The following is a 15,345-nucleotide window of genomic DNA, read 5'->3' as shown; positions in this document are numbered from 1 at the left end:
TTAAAATGGAGTCAAAAGAATCGTCCCGTTCAGGTGTTTATAAAAGACTAAAATACAAAGCTTTGCAGTAAAGCGAGCTGGGAGCTGAGTCAAGCCCTCAGCACCTCGCAGCTCCTCCCCTCCCACTCCCCGCCCCCGTCCTCCCTCCGCCCTTCCCTCAACACACTTCCTCCCCGCCCCTCCAGGAGATGTCTATTAAAAGCTGCTGACGTCAAAAGGGACGGCCATCTTTGATGAGGGCAGAGCTCACGTTGCATTGAAGACGAAACCTCGGGGAGGTCAGGAGCTGTCTTTCCTTCCCTCCCTGCTCGGCGGCTCCTCCACACTTGGAACCTGCAGGGGCCGGGCGAACACCACCCTCTGGAGAAGCTAAGGTAAGAAGCCCCCCTCCCCAGGTCGTGATTCTGGCTCTGGATGTCTGCATGCCCAGAGGGGACCACAGCTGGGCAGACCAAGTGAGCTTGGGCAAATACAAGAATTTGTGCACCTAGGGTGCGGTATTCCTCGTGCGCGCGTCTGGCTAGACTCCCGCCTGGGGCTTTATAAAGTATTTTAGAGGTGAGCTGCTTGGGGAAGGGGTGAATGGGGACAGTGCTGATGGAGCGATCGGAAGGAAGCGCAAGGACACGTACCGAATAATAACTTACTCTTTTGAAACAGTAGTGGGACCCGCTCTCTTCCATTTTGCGATGCAGTTTTCTGAGATGTTTAGGCAGCTTTTTTCCTTCTTCTGTAGATCAAAACAAACCAACCCTATCGTTCTGACCCTATTACTATGACTGTTGTCGTTAGGGCTCTATTATCCAGGCAAGAATTAAGGAGAAGGCAGGGTATGGGCGCTGGGGAGGCGAAAGAAGGCTGAGTTCCCGCCCCGGGCAAGCTGAGCTGCAGCCGCCACAGCAGCCTCCATGCCCCATGGACTTGATTTATGCCGCTTGCTCCACGTCAACTGCAGGCTGGCGGGAGCGGGCGGATCGTGCTGGGTGGGAGGGCTCTGCGGAAGGTTGGCGGGGGTGGGCTCGCCTCCGGGACTGCAGCGGCCCTCGCTCAGCACCCTGGACAGCAATACCAAGGGACTGCTCTGGCGCCCGCGACCTTTCAGCACCGCGGATAGCGGTCCGGCCGCCGAGCCACATCTCCCTGCGGCAAAGACGCCTGGCCGGCGCTAGATGTTCCAGGGCTGGAGGCCAAATTGCTTCTCTGAGGCTCCGGTCACACGGAGACCCCTAACAGAGCAGGCATAGTAGGTTAATAGGAAAAAGGAAAGAAAAAATAAATCCTCCCTACAGGACTCCTTTGCAGGCAATTGCTGGCTCCCATCCTTACCTCCTGCATAGATTCAAAAAAAAAAAAAAAAAAAAAAAAAGTCTACTTGTGGAAATTTTCTGTGTTGCCCTCTTCTCCACCCCCTTTTTAGGTAGGAAATAAACACACTTAAAAAAAAAATCTGGGCTTATACTCCAGTCGGATATCAAAGGTTTTGTTTATTTCTATTTTTAACAAAGAGCAGATCTGTCTACAGATCCTGGGTGGTCATGAATGAGGTATATATGAAGATACCAATAAATCTGCTTATAGGAGTGATATATCTTTCTACATGTTTCTATTTGATAAAAATACAGGGGTAGTTGAACTAAGCAGAATCAACTTCAGTAATGAATCCCTCTTCCTCTGCCCCATCCTTGTGACTAGGCATGAACTCAAGCACATACCCACAAAAATACATCTCTGAGAAATATTGCAGGTCCTATAAGGTATAGATTTAACCTCTTTGGCCATAGTTTCAGAGTAGGGGAAATATTTCCTATGGACATTTGTTATCTCAGGATAGTTTCTGATTTTGACAATATTAAAACTGGCTTTCCTCAGGAGAACCCAGCTGTGTCCTTCAGGATGATGCAGAGGAAAGGGCCATGGGGTAAGACTGAAACTGGACCCTGACCTAAAGATCTACTGCAATTTCCATTACAGCACTGCGGGCTTTGCTGGGGCAGTGATAAGTACTTTAACCATTTTCTACTCTGAGGTTTGGAGACTCCGAGTGAACAAAAATTACCACAGGAATATTTCCAGCTGTTTGATATAGATAAAATTAACATAAAATGACCAGGAAGAAAATTGTACTATGTGAGTAGTTGTTAAATAAGAGTAACAGCGTCATATGTAAGAATATATATGTAACGCATTAAAGAAATGCTATCATGATCCCCTGAAAAGCCTTAAAATGAGATCTTGGATAGTGTTTAGTTAGTCAGAACTCTGATTTTTTATGTAATAGAGGTTCTAAAATGCCCTATCCACATACAGAAGGTACTTTCATTCCCAGCTATTTATTTCCTAGTGTTTTTCATTTGTTATGGATAACCATGTGTTTCCATATAAGTATACATTGATCTGTTGCTGGATAGAGATTTAAAATTATTATTCGAAAGTATATAACCGCATAGAAGAATTTTATAACTCTGCAATCTGCAGATGAAATAAACAACTGTGTTTTAGTGATGGGAGGAGGGGAGAAAAGATGAGTAGGAGTCTTTAAAAATGCCTTGACTTCATGCTGCATGTCCAGACAGCTCTCTGCGTAGTTGCGACAAATAAAAAAGCCTAACGCTGCAGAAATTACGTGCCTGGACATTAGTAATTACTGCTGGGTTTGTTTGTGAGTGGAAGATTGGGGTGAGGGGGGGCAGAGGTAGAGGACTGCAGTGAAGCTGGCAAAAGGCACAAATCTGGGAGGAAGTGGTGATGTACGCAATTATGGAGCTAATTCTAGACTAGCTTACTGAGAAGTAAAGAAAAACATAATTGAAGCATGAAATTAACATTTACATTATTGATAAGCTTCAGGGAAAAAAATCAAGAGATTTCCTATTTTAAGTTGTAAATTTTAAAAATCCAGGACATTACGGTGAGAAGAGGCAGGAGCAGATGGACATAAAGATTTGCCAGGAAACATTCACACAGACCCTCTGATGGTACCTGCTTGTTTACTTGTTGGCATTTTCTGCATTACCATCTTGGCATTCAGAATACAAAACAATTTGTAATCGTCTTAACCTCTCTGTGGTAAAATCTCCCAAGAATTCACAATTGCATGACCACAGATGCACAAACACAGCACAAACTGCCCCTTAATTAGCTTGTATAAAGACATTCCTAAGCTCTAAGTGTTGACCCCAGAGGGATGGTTATCAACCAGAAGATTGATGTTTCTGCCAGTAGCAACTCTTCCCATAGTATCTAGCCTTCAGCAGAACATGTAGGTTTTGATGATTAGGAGAAATGAGAGATAATTTGAGAAAGAGGTCAAGAAAGGAGGCATGAAGGATAAAACTCAATAAACCTGTTTTTTTAATGAGGCACTATAAACAAACTATTTTTCTCACATTATGGAACTGCTTTACAATTCTATAAATGTAAGAAAATTGGTGTTTTCAGCCTCTGTGCTAGATACATTTCTGCAATGTCATCCCTTGCCAGCAGGGACCAACCTTTTAGGAAGATATTGATCAATCAGTGAACACCAGATACATAAATGAACCCCATGGAAGATGTAAAATCCCATACTCACATGGTCTTTGACCTCAATAAGTTTAGCATCTAGTACTCTTAATGAAAATAATAAATAATGAAAATTAATAAATAATACCAGAATGAAAAGGCAATAAAACAGTAGGGGAAAAATCATGAGGGAGTGTATAATTATTTGCCAGATGAATGTGACCAAAAACAAGAAATGCAAGTTCTGAGGAGGACAATATTTCAGGGGACTGGAATGATCTGAGAGAGGAAGCAGGACTTGAGTTGACTTTTGGAGGTTGGAGAGAAGCGAGGAAAGTAAAAATTAGAGCAAAGGCAGAACTAGGAGTTAGGCAAGCCCAAGCTGTAGTCAGCAAACCCTGAAAATGCCCATCCATCTATGTGGGGTGGGAAGCTTGTGTAGAGGAATACACTGGAGTGGAGAGTTGGGGCCTTGTATGGAGGCTTTGAATGCTACCCTGAGGACCGGGTGCTTTACCCTCTAAGTTGATTTCTGAGCAGAAGCTGATATAACAAAGTAGCCATGTCTTTTTTTTTTTTTTTTTAAATCTTGAAATTGCTATTGACTGAGAGGATTAAATCTGTATTCTTCCAGAGATAGAGGAGAGCAAACTGACATCATAACAGATGATAAAAAGAATAATAACCAGTCCTCATGTAGCCCTATTAAGATCACCCTTTAGGATACACATGGACTTCTAAGTCCTACCCAGAAGTTAGTTGTAAGTTTCAAATTTTCATTATTGATTAGAACAAATTATTCAAGATGAGCACCCACCAAGGAGATTGAAAATCATGTCAGGAATCTGGAGATGAGAGGTATCCAGAAGGTACACTTGAATAATAAACATGCAGGACACACTCTTGCACCCTCTGAGTATTCTGCACTGTCAAATACACTGATTGGACAGATGAAAAAAGATGCCAGGCTTTCTGTGCATGTTTCAGGCCGCATGACACACAGAACCAGCTCCAAGTGGCTAAAACTGGAAAAAAAGAAAAGATAAAAGATGCTATGGGGAAATTTTGAAAAACTGAGGTGAGGTGGGAAGGACACCATATTTCCTTCCCTATGATCCTAGCATCCTACCTGATTTTTGCTGAGTACCCTAACTCCAGGGCTAGCTTGAGACCTGAACTATGCCCATTTCATTCTTAATCTTGTGCTTACTACTCTCATAGTAGAGCTTCAAAATTCCAAATTCTGATGAAACTGCTGAACCAAAATAGTCAATGGTCTCATGTGGAGGAATAAATGGCAGTTGCAGACATAGATCTTGTTCCTGTTTCAAAAGTGTCAAGGGACTGTCCTCATCTGCTCTTCACCAAAACACTAGCAGGAGATATCCTTAGGATAACATGTTGACTTCCAAGCTGACTCCCCAGGGGAAAATTGAAAGTAGTGATGTTTGATGCTTTAGGAGGTCAGACTGGCAGTTATTAAACTGAATGCAGAAGGCCTTCCAAGTCATCAAGTAGGAGGGAGGAGATATGACAGAGCATTGAGGAAGCAGGACATGGTGAGTGGAGAAAGAGTTTTTAAAGAATTAGTCTTAGAAGAGGAAAGAGGCTGCAGAGAAATTTCCAGAGAACTCTGGCTGCACTATGAACTCTTCAGAATTACTATTACCTCTGTGATGATAATAGCTACTTGTTTCTGCACAATTTTCTTCATGAGGATCTCAAAGCACTTCACCTAATATAAAAGTCCAAGCAGTTTCTGATTTCTAAATGAATGATGCAGCTTATATGAGTTCATAGGTGATAACAATTAGTAAGCCATAAATATGATTTAGAAGGATAGAGACACTCAAAGCAGTGATTAAGCAGAATAGGCCTGTGGGAGAGAAGAGTGAACTATGAATTCTAATTCTAATTCTTTTTACCTGTCCTAGCTCACTGAATCCTCACCACAATCCTGGAATCAGGGTACTGCCATTATTTCCATTTTACAGATAAGGAAACTGAGGCAGAGAAAGGCTAAATAACTTACCTAACATCACAGAGCAGAGCCAGTATTTAAATGCAACCAGTTCGACTACAGAGTCTAAGCTCATCAGTGTATACTCTGCCACCTCTTGCATTATCCGCATTTCTCCTACTGGCCAAAAGAAGCACAGAGGATGTATAAGACTTTTTTCCCCCTCAGTTGCATGGCAGAGCATTATGGCAAGGATGCTGATCAGGAGCCAGGAGACCTAGTTTTAGCCCTGAAGCAATCACTTGTCATTTTCTTTAAATAATCCAATATTAACCAGTATTGAACTCAGTTTCTTCACCTGCAGAATGGCAGGATTGGACTGCTGTTTTCCATCATTCCTTGCTGTTCAGAAGTCAGTGGAATCAGTAGTGAAAACTCCAGGTAACAAGTCTGAGTCCAGTGATGGTTTCAGCTGGCACTGCCTTAACACTGCTTCTGTAACTGACCTGACTCCCTCCCTTACTGTAACATTAATTCCTTCCATAGCCCACCTCGTCCTCAGTCTCTCTCTCTTTTCTATTTTCCTCAGTAACTTTTTGACGTCATCTTTCTGAAGCCTTTCTGGTCAGGCTCAAGAAATCCTGCTTTTTTCCTCAAAGCCCTGAGTCGTCATCACCCTTTGGGGATCTCCCATCCTTCTCAATCAGATTTATTGCCGTCTGGAACAGGCAATTTCTTACCACCTGACTAAACTTTTTATAATTCTTTTTTCAACCCAATTAACTGTTTGTAAAAATATCTTTCTAGACCCCCTTTTGATCATCTGTTGTGTCCAACTTAAAGCAATTTATTAGCTGCTATTTCCTCATGCCTCTTTCTTTCCATGCCTCTTAGAAAAGGGGAAACATATGCTTTTATAGAATCTCAGCTCTTAAGTACTTAAAAAGTCAGCATTTCCATATGACCTGAGCCACATGATATAAGCAGCCAGCTCAAAAACTAATCAAATTTGGAGGTTGGGGGGTGGTGGGAAAATAACATCACACAAAAGCTTCAAGGACAAGGACGAGAGAGGAGGAAGCTTTAAAGCCTACGGGATTTAAAGTTCAGAGGCAAGCAGCAGGCAGTACAATATTTATTCATTAAATTCATAGTCACATGTGAATGAAATTCACACGTTCCAGAAAAGCTATGTTCTTCCTATGGCTACAACCTCATTTTGACTGCAGATTTTCAGCATCTTTCCATCGAAGTAAAGCATAATATCACAAGAGGAGATCCTAACTGATTTTCTTACTGCTGACTCAGGGGTTAGCCTCAGTAACGATTAACTGATGATAAGAACAAATCCGTATCCCCAAAAAGAGATGGGGGGGAGCCTTGTTTAAGGGTTTGTGCTTCCTTTTCAGTGCTTAACAGCCACTCTAGAGAAACTCAAAGTGAGTTAACAATGACCACAGCAGGTTGGTGTTGAATGACAGCTGCACTAGGTTTATGAATTGCTTTCTGTGTCACGGAAAAATAAATTTGATCCTCTTAGCAAGTAAAGGAAGCTGAATTATTATTCATGTGAAGAGAAAACTAAAACAACTTGCTTCTCTTCTCCTTTTGGGTTTTGTGATTGATCTGACTTGGTTCCTATTACCCGAAGGTGGCTAATTCTCGCGTCTTATATCGAGACTGTTTGCACTTTCAGCTCACTCACCTCATTTTCCAAGATGGTCTATTTTATATTTGAAGAGCAAGGTTAGTTTCCTGCTGGAATAATAAGTTCGACAAAATGACCATCTTGTCCCAGCTTCCCCAACACTTCCGATATCCAGATGACACTAGTCACAGATTTTGAACTTTGGAGATGACTTTTCATGCCTGCAGGCTTGAATGAGTGGTTTTTGTCCTTTCCTGATGACAGCACGTAAGAAAATGAAAGCCTCTTAGGTGCCCCCCTGAGGCCAGAGTCACTCTGCACTCCTGCCTCATTCCTATTTTAGAGAAATCTCTCAATTCAGCTCGGAGAGTCCTACAAGTTGAGCAGAATTCCTTTCCATGGAGAATCTCAGACCAAACTGCTGATCTCCTTTATTCACATTCTTCTTTTGTGAAATTTCAAAGAATAGTGACTGACACTGCAAAACAGTATATTTCCTAAATTTCCGTGCAGTTAGTCTGAGATTGGTCTGACAGCTAGAGATAAATCACACTGCAACGTCTCCACTGATAAACTGAAAGAAGAGGGAAATGAATGCCCTTAGCCTACTAGGAAGAACACTGGCAAACAATTTCAATATGCAGTAATCCTACTAAATGACTTTTTTTATTTTAATGGGAAAGTCTAGTATAACTTCACATAACACTAGAAATCAAGACAGTGTTCCTGATTTATGCCTGAGAAATTGCTGAATGTATTACTTTTTCCAATTCCAAGATGACTATCCCTGTATTCCTCAAATATAAATCAGCTGCTATTAGGGAGCTCTTCACAAATTAATTAATTCAACAAATATTTATTGAGCATCTGCCATGTACCAGGAAAGCACAGTACTGGTTACTGAAGATAGAGCAGTAAATAAAACATGCATGCAACTGCCCTCAATGCATTCTGCTGGGCATCATTTTTGAGGTATTATTATTTTAGAAGATGTGTTTCACACAGGATCCCTTTTAGAATCTAAAACATTAACCCAACTTAGAAAAGAATTTGACTCTCTATCCAAAATGTGCAATTGATTGAAGGTTTCTACTGAGTGATCAGTGACCATGGAGAGGTTGCTATCATAAACAGAATATAAACTAAGAACCAGTCTCAGCCATTCGAGGAACTTAGTAAATGTCTAAGACATGCCCTTGTGTAAATTTGCCTCTGTTTATGTGGCAATAAATTAGGATATCAATAAAATTCCTTTTAAGTGCCTGTTACATTCCAGTATCCCAGTCTATAAAGACCATTCCCCACCACTCGTGGGGAGAACAAGTCAAGCTTCAAGAAACATGGTACCTCCTAGGCTGGAAAACCTGGTCCCAGCCATAAAATTCATGGAGCAATGCACGAATAGGTTGACCGAGAGAAAAACAGTGGCACTTTAGATGACAGTACCTCCCAAGCCAATCCACCTCCCTCCTCTGAAAACTCTCTATCATTAAACAAGATACAGATTAGGATCAAGTAAAAGTATGTGTTAGTCCCTCAGCTCTTGCTTTTAGAAATTTACCTCCTCTAATCGAAGAACAGTGCCCCCATCTCCCTTGTAAGATTTATCATGTTGCTTTGTAATTACGTACGTATGCATTTCTCTTCTTTAACAGACTATAAAAGTCTTTGAGAGCGAGGGAAATACCTTAACCACCTTTGGATCCTCAGTACCTATAACAGTGCCTGTCACACACCATGTATATAGGGAAAGAATGAGCGAATGGGGATACCAAGTGTCCCTTTGCAAAGAAAAGAATTCTACCACTGTAAGTAATTCCTTCTTTTATTAATCGAATGTTGTGATCAGAACAACTTGGGAATACAGATTCACCCTAAATGTTGGAATAAAATTATGCCCCAAGGAAGCACTTTTGTTCACCCCAACTAGCTGCCAAACTTTGGCAAATAATTTATTTTTCTGACCTGTTGTTTTATCACCTATGAGTCCGGGGTTAAAATGTTAATGAAGAATCAGAAGGGGCTCAAGAAGAGCACTGCTAAAAGCAGGTTTATATTCAGAGATAAAGAACCATTACCTATGAGTGATTTAGGTCAGTTTCACATATAAAGCCAAGCTCTTTAACATAGATAAAATAATGCAGTTAAATTCTTTACTTTTCATTATGATGGAAAGGATATTTTTGATGCCTCTCTTCACACATTCACTGCAACCTATATTATAGTCCCCAGGGAAATAGATTGGTGGCTTTAGCCAGCTCTTGTCTTTGGGGCCAAGTGTTTGCTGATTCTCTGTTAGAACTGGTAGCATGATGTGTACAATCTCTCCACATTGATTTGGCTTTGTAGAAAATGTCCTCCAGACACATCAGTATCTAACTTTTCCTTTCAAACATCCAGTGTCCTTTTGCCTAGGAGAGAAAAGTAAACTGAGGCATGATATGGTAAATCAGCCCCACTTATCATTAAGAAAAAGCCATTACCAAGTAAGTGTTGAATTTTGCATTCCCCGCCCCCAGTTCTTCTTATTAAACAAGTCTAAAACCACTGGTCACTTACTCTGCTCACTGCTTTTTCCAGCTAAGAATGAAGGTATCACTTGATGACCGTAAGAAAAAAGTAGCCAACTTCTTGAATGCCCACAGTATGCTGCACTAGACCCTTGGCATACATTATCTTGTTTAATTTCCATAGCAACCTTCAAAGCATTTGGAATTCTTGTCTCTCTGACTGCAAAGTCCATGTTTTTCCCCACCACCTCATGAATTTTCCTGAGTCACAAACAATCCGGTGAGATCTTCTAGTAGAAAGCATGCTCCTGATGTGTAGAACACAAGTCAGCAAAATCCAAAGACCTCAGTCCTCTGAACTAACAAGTCAGGTGAGATGTGGTGGTTTGAGCCACCAGGAGAAACTAAATATCCAGACAAGCTCACTGAGCACTGGATCGAGAGTAGGAGGGCTGAATAATTAGCCCATCTCTGCCACATCAGTTGTATCACCCTGACCAACGTACCCAACTTGAACTAAGCCTCAGTCTTCACATCTGCACAAAGACAGCAGTAGCTGTTATGCATATGTCAAGTGGCTGTTATGAGACCCCGAGCCAATGCTTGTGACATATTGTCACCTCCACCTGGGAGGTAGGAAGGGACTGTCGCTACCACATTCCGTTGTCCACCATTTGCCATGACAGATTTCCAGTGTTCTTCACTGTAGGTTATGTGAAGGCCGTATGCTTCTTTTCCTCCTTATAATGTTGAGTTCCTTAAAGAAACAACAGGTCCTGCCATCACATTATTTTTTAGCTTGAGCGGCATGCATAACAAAATGGGAAAATGTGTCAACAGTCTTTGCTTTTTCTATTTGTGGGAGGATTTTTTTTAATGCCTTTGAATAGCATCTCTGCTTTGGGAATGGCTTTGTGATTCTCAGGATAACTTTTGGAGACGAAGAAGCTTGCTTATGCTTTAATGAAACACTGGTCCCCTCTTGCTTAGTGACATGGTTTTTAAGGCCCTAGAGGAGTTAAAAAGAGATGATATGCAAAATTTCCTGCTATTCTTTAGCTTAAGAAAAAGAATTTTGCTGTAGTTTATTTAGTGAACCATTATTAAAGCTACATCTGTTGGCTTCAGTTTGTATTGAGCTCTTTGTGAACGGTTTTTTTTTTTTTTTGGTCAGGGAGGGTTGAATTCCTTATTAAATATTGTATGTGTGCATGGGTGTTTTTGTATGCACACACAGTATGTAGGCAGAGAGGTTCAAGCACAAATTCTTGCAGCCAGCCTTAGGTACAAGATTCCTACATGTGTCACCTCATTGTCAAAATCTTTAGCTTTATTTATATAAAACAATAAATATAAAATCATATATATAATAAAGCAAGTTATGTGAAGTGGAAATGTCTGCAGTTAAGCTGCATTCACAGAATGATTCCTTCCAAAGTTGGAAAATGCTCCCAAAGCAATTCTGCATGCAGCCGTGACCTCAAATTTGGGGAGAATTTCTGCAAATCTAGGACAAAAGAGCTTACTGGGAAGGGTTTTTGAAACCTGCACTGTCTTGTGAGCACCTACTATGTACTAGTTGTCTTATTACTGTCCATTGTAGCTAGTATATTTAATTTCTACAACAGCCTCCTGAATGATGAGTTATTTTCCACACTTGACTCAGGATACTGTTTGGTCAAGGTCCTAACAAGGTGCTAATTGCTGCCCCTCTCCTCCACCATGAAACAACTGATAGATACAGGGATTAGTGATGAAAATATTGGGTTCTTTTTAAAGCTTGATTGGGGAAAAATGGTTAGAACCAGCAGCCAGAATCAGACTAGTTCTGCTCCTAGCCCTTCTCCAAATCTGGACCTTGAGACCCACCAAAGGAGGGAGGGCTGTAGAGATATGTACAGTCAGGCACAGCTAGAACACCTTAGGTCCTGCCCTTCTCCTCCATTCATTCCTCTCGAGGTGCTGAACCTGCCTCAGGAGGTTTGCAGCTTGGAGGAGCAGAAGATGCAACCTTGCTACGGGTGGCAGATCCCAAAGAAAAAGCCTGGTAGCGGCTGAGCTATGTTTGCTCACTGCTTATTTCTCATCTCACAGAGCACTTAAGTTGGGGGTTGGTTGGACAAGGAGAGGAAGGGGTGGTGGGGATGACAGAAACTATTGTCCCAATAGTAATCTTCCCAAAGAATGGAGGTTCTCATTTTAAGGGACAAGGGAGGAATTGATGAGTCGAAGAGGCAGGAAATGGATCCTCCTCCCCCACAGCTAATAAGAGAGGGAACTTGAGATTGAATTTAAGATCCCAAGTGACATACCACAATCAATGGCTCATTACTCTAGGACATTGATTCTCAAACTGTGATCTTTGGACCAGCAATGTCAGCATCACCCAAGAGCCTGTTAAAAACGAGATTCTCAAGCCCCACCCCACCCTACTAAATCTGAAACTCCCGGGATGGGGCAAGAGTTTTCTGCTGGCGTCACCTTCAGGTGACTCTGATGCGTGCTAGCTTTTGAGAACCAATATCCTAGGGAGCTTGTTGGCTCCTTCAGGTGTTCACATTGGTCTCGAAGTGGGTCTGATGAGGGTGAGGTGTTTCCACTGTTCTCTGAACTTACGACAGCTGTGACCAGGTATTTGGAGAGATAAGTGCTGTCCTGAGCCACTGGATGGACGTCTCCACTCACCCTTCTGACTTAGTAATAAAGATGCTCAAGTCCATCAGAATGAGTCTGAAGGATGAGGAGCGTGATTGGCCACTAAATGGTGACAGGAGTTGTGGGTGGGGAACATATGGGCTCCTTTGATATGCTCTTCCCCCTGCAACAGTGACTTAATCTCTGGCTCCCAGAATCCTCCTCCCAAAACTTATCAAAATTTAAAATCTCACCAAATGACAGGATAGCCCTTTTCTTCTTTCTGCAATCCCAGCCTGCAGCCTCTGAAGGATACTAGAGAGGAAAGTGTACCCACTGTGCAAAGGATAAAACAGTTCCCATTGCTTTTGCTTTGGGGTCCCCCAATAAACTGCCACAGGTAAAAGGAGGGGGCTAGCTCTTTTCCACTCAGCCTGCAATTTCCTGTTTTCTGCTCTGAATCAGAGCACCAACTGCCCTTTGGAAAATGATCCTGATGGCAGACTCACCCTTCTTTTGTGCCTCTTCTCACATAGAATCATAGAAATGAGTTGCTAAGGCAGAACTTACAAATGGCCTTAAAAAAAAAAGAAGTGACAGATGACTAGGCTCAGAGATAAATTATTTACTACAGTCACAGGGTAAACATTACGGCCAGGGCTCCTGACTCACAGTCCAGTGCTCTGTTACCGCCCTGTGCTTCCTGGCCACTTCTGCCTCATCCCTTCCAAATTTTCTCTCCAGCACAGGTCTACACTCCACTCAGGAAATCTCTTTAATCTGCTGTTACCCTCAGAGGTCTTTGGCCTCAAATGGTGACCCAACATCTGTAAAAACATAGTAGAAACATTCTCATGATTCTGAACATGATAGAGTGTCCTGAAAAGGTTGACTATATTGCTTATATATATTTGGGTTTTGCACATGACAGAAAAGCCCAAATATAAGTGATCAAGGCAAAAATGGAAATGATTGATTGCTCAAAGAATCTGAGTAAATGCTGAACAATCACACCACGGGAAAGGCAGAGAGGTTGCTGGTATTCAGAATCAACTCAAACCCAGGGTTCAAGCACCACCAAGGCTCTCCCTCTGACCCCTGCCCGTGCTTCCTTCTGTACATTTACTTCACTTTCTCTTGTTAAAAAGTCAGTTCCTCCCTCCATGTACTAGAAACATGGATATCTAATTTGTATTTCCTGCATGTCCACGATAGAAAAGGGACTGCCATTTATTGTCTGTACCCAAGTTTAAAAATCTCAAGAAAGGCTCTGATTGGTCCAGCTTCGGCCAGGTACCCAGCTTACACCAATCAATTGTGGGTGTGGAGTGTCATGGAAGAGTATGTCTTACGTGCTGGAACCACACAATTCAGTTGAGGGAAGAACCCGTTTCAAAGCTGACATAATAAGCTATATTATAGTTGCTTAAAGACACTTTTCTTTTTCTCTTTTTTACGGACACTATGACCTAATTTTTAAACTTCATAACAGCTCTGGAAAGGAAGATGATTTGTTTTTAAGTAACCATTTTGTAGATATAAAAACTGAGGCATAGGAAACTTGACTGCCCTGGGAAACGTCACCTGCCTACTTAGTAGATGATAGAGCCAGCTCAAAGATGAAGATTGCCTAGATGCCCAGTTTTGCTCCCTATCCATGGATGACAAACTAATGACCCTTAGGCTTAATATCTGCATACTTGTCTTATTCAGCCAATGCTGGGTTTGCAAATATCTTAAATCTGAATGCCTTAAGGCAGAGTATTTACTCTCCAATTTGCTACAAAGCCTAACACTACATAGCTTTATATTTCTGCTTCAATCCACACTTCTGCATTATCTTCCCAGCTCCTGTAGGCATTTGTGTCTATTTCCACTGCCCACCAAAGTTATGGCGTTCTGGTGGATCTGCCAGAATCGGATACAAGTGGGAGTTTCCTGGGTTACTTTGCCACAACTACTCCTAGTCTTCGTAAGTTATGTTAGTATTTTGAGAGACAAGATTGGTTGCGTTGAATAGACCAACCAAGTTTTGTTGGTCTGTTTGCTTTTAATCTGAGTAGAATTAGCTTTCTGTTTTTCCCACTGACACGCCTGGAAGTCTGACAGGAGACTTTGGAACCCTTTGCAGAGTGATTTTTAAGGTATAAAATAAAGTACATCGGATTTCATAGGAAACCAATTATATGAAAGTATAGTTCTCAAAATATTTAAGTTGTGGGATAGTAACATATAATCTTTTAAAAAGGAAACATTAAGTAACAACATTTGGTCCAATAACCATCATAATTTCAAAGTGGCGATGAGAATGTGATGTTTTGCGATGTCTGTGACAACAGCAAAATGATAAAAGGAAGCATCTTGAGTTTTCTCCTGGTGGCGCGTCAGGGCCTGAGCCCTCCCCACGCCCTCCCAATGGTGGAGTGGGAGGAGGTCAGTGGAGCAGAGGGAGGGGTGGGTCTCCATGTCATCCAGGCATCAGTCACAGCCGGGAGACTCTAAAGCAGTTAGTTTTTGTTAGGTAACAAATTACCCTAAAACTTGAAACAGCAACCATTTCATATAGCTTTTGGGTCTGCGGGTTAACGAGGTGGTTCTTCAGCCAGTTGGTGGATTGGCTGGAGTCTTGTTGGTCCATGATGTCCTCACTTCCATGAATGGTGGTTGGTGCTGGCCCTTGGCTGGGGCAGTAACGGTGACTAGATCACACATCATCCAAAAACAGCAAGAGAAGGCAAGCCACAGTGTGTATGCACCTTTCAAGTGCAGGGAAGCCACATTTGCTATTGTCCCAGTGGCCAAAGTAAGTCACACGGCCAAGCACAGTCAGTATGGCAGGGGGCCACCCAAGATTATGGATACTGTAAAGGGGGTTATTACAGCCTTTTTTTTTTTTTTTTTTTTTTTTTTTGCAAAAGTATCTACCACAGCCCCCACCAATCTTGGGCGCATAAGTCAGAGAAATCCCCTCCATGTGCCACAGGCTGGGCTCTAGGCTCTGCCTGTCCATCCTGGGGCTGCACAACTTCCCCTAAATTCCACTAACAAGGAATCCCAAAAACCCTTCCTCTGTGGGCCTTCCCATTCCTTCC

The 15,345-nt window shown here is 42.1% G+C and overlaps 1 protein-coding gene across 2 annotated transcripts in view; it reads left to right on the top strand.

The window, feature by feature from the left end:
- The first annotated feature begins 239 nt into the window (after nucleotides 1–239).
- SNAP25 (synaptosome associated protein 25) overlaps nucleotides 240–15,345 on the top strand; it is a 75,451-nt gene continuing 60,345 nt past the window's right edge. For both annotated transcript variants that reach the window (XM_010949990.3, XM_010949991.3), the window contains exon 1: nucleotides 240–374. The gene's annotated coding sequence lies outside the window, so the exon portion shown is untranslated. The remainder of the gene's footprint in view (nucleotides 375–15,345) is intronic.

Source organism: Camelus bactrianus, chromosome 19 (assembly GCF_048773025.1).
Source record: "Camelus bactrianus isolate YW-2024 breed Bactrian camel chromosome 19, ASM4877302v1, whole genome shotgun sequence".
In the NCBI taxonomy this organism is placed as follows: domain Eukaryota; kingdom Metazoa; phylum Chordata; class Mammalia; order Artiodactyla; family Camelidae; genus Camelus; species Camelus bactrianus.
This window is presented reverse-complemented; position numbering and strand designations above follow the sequence as displayed.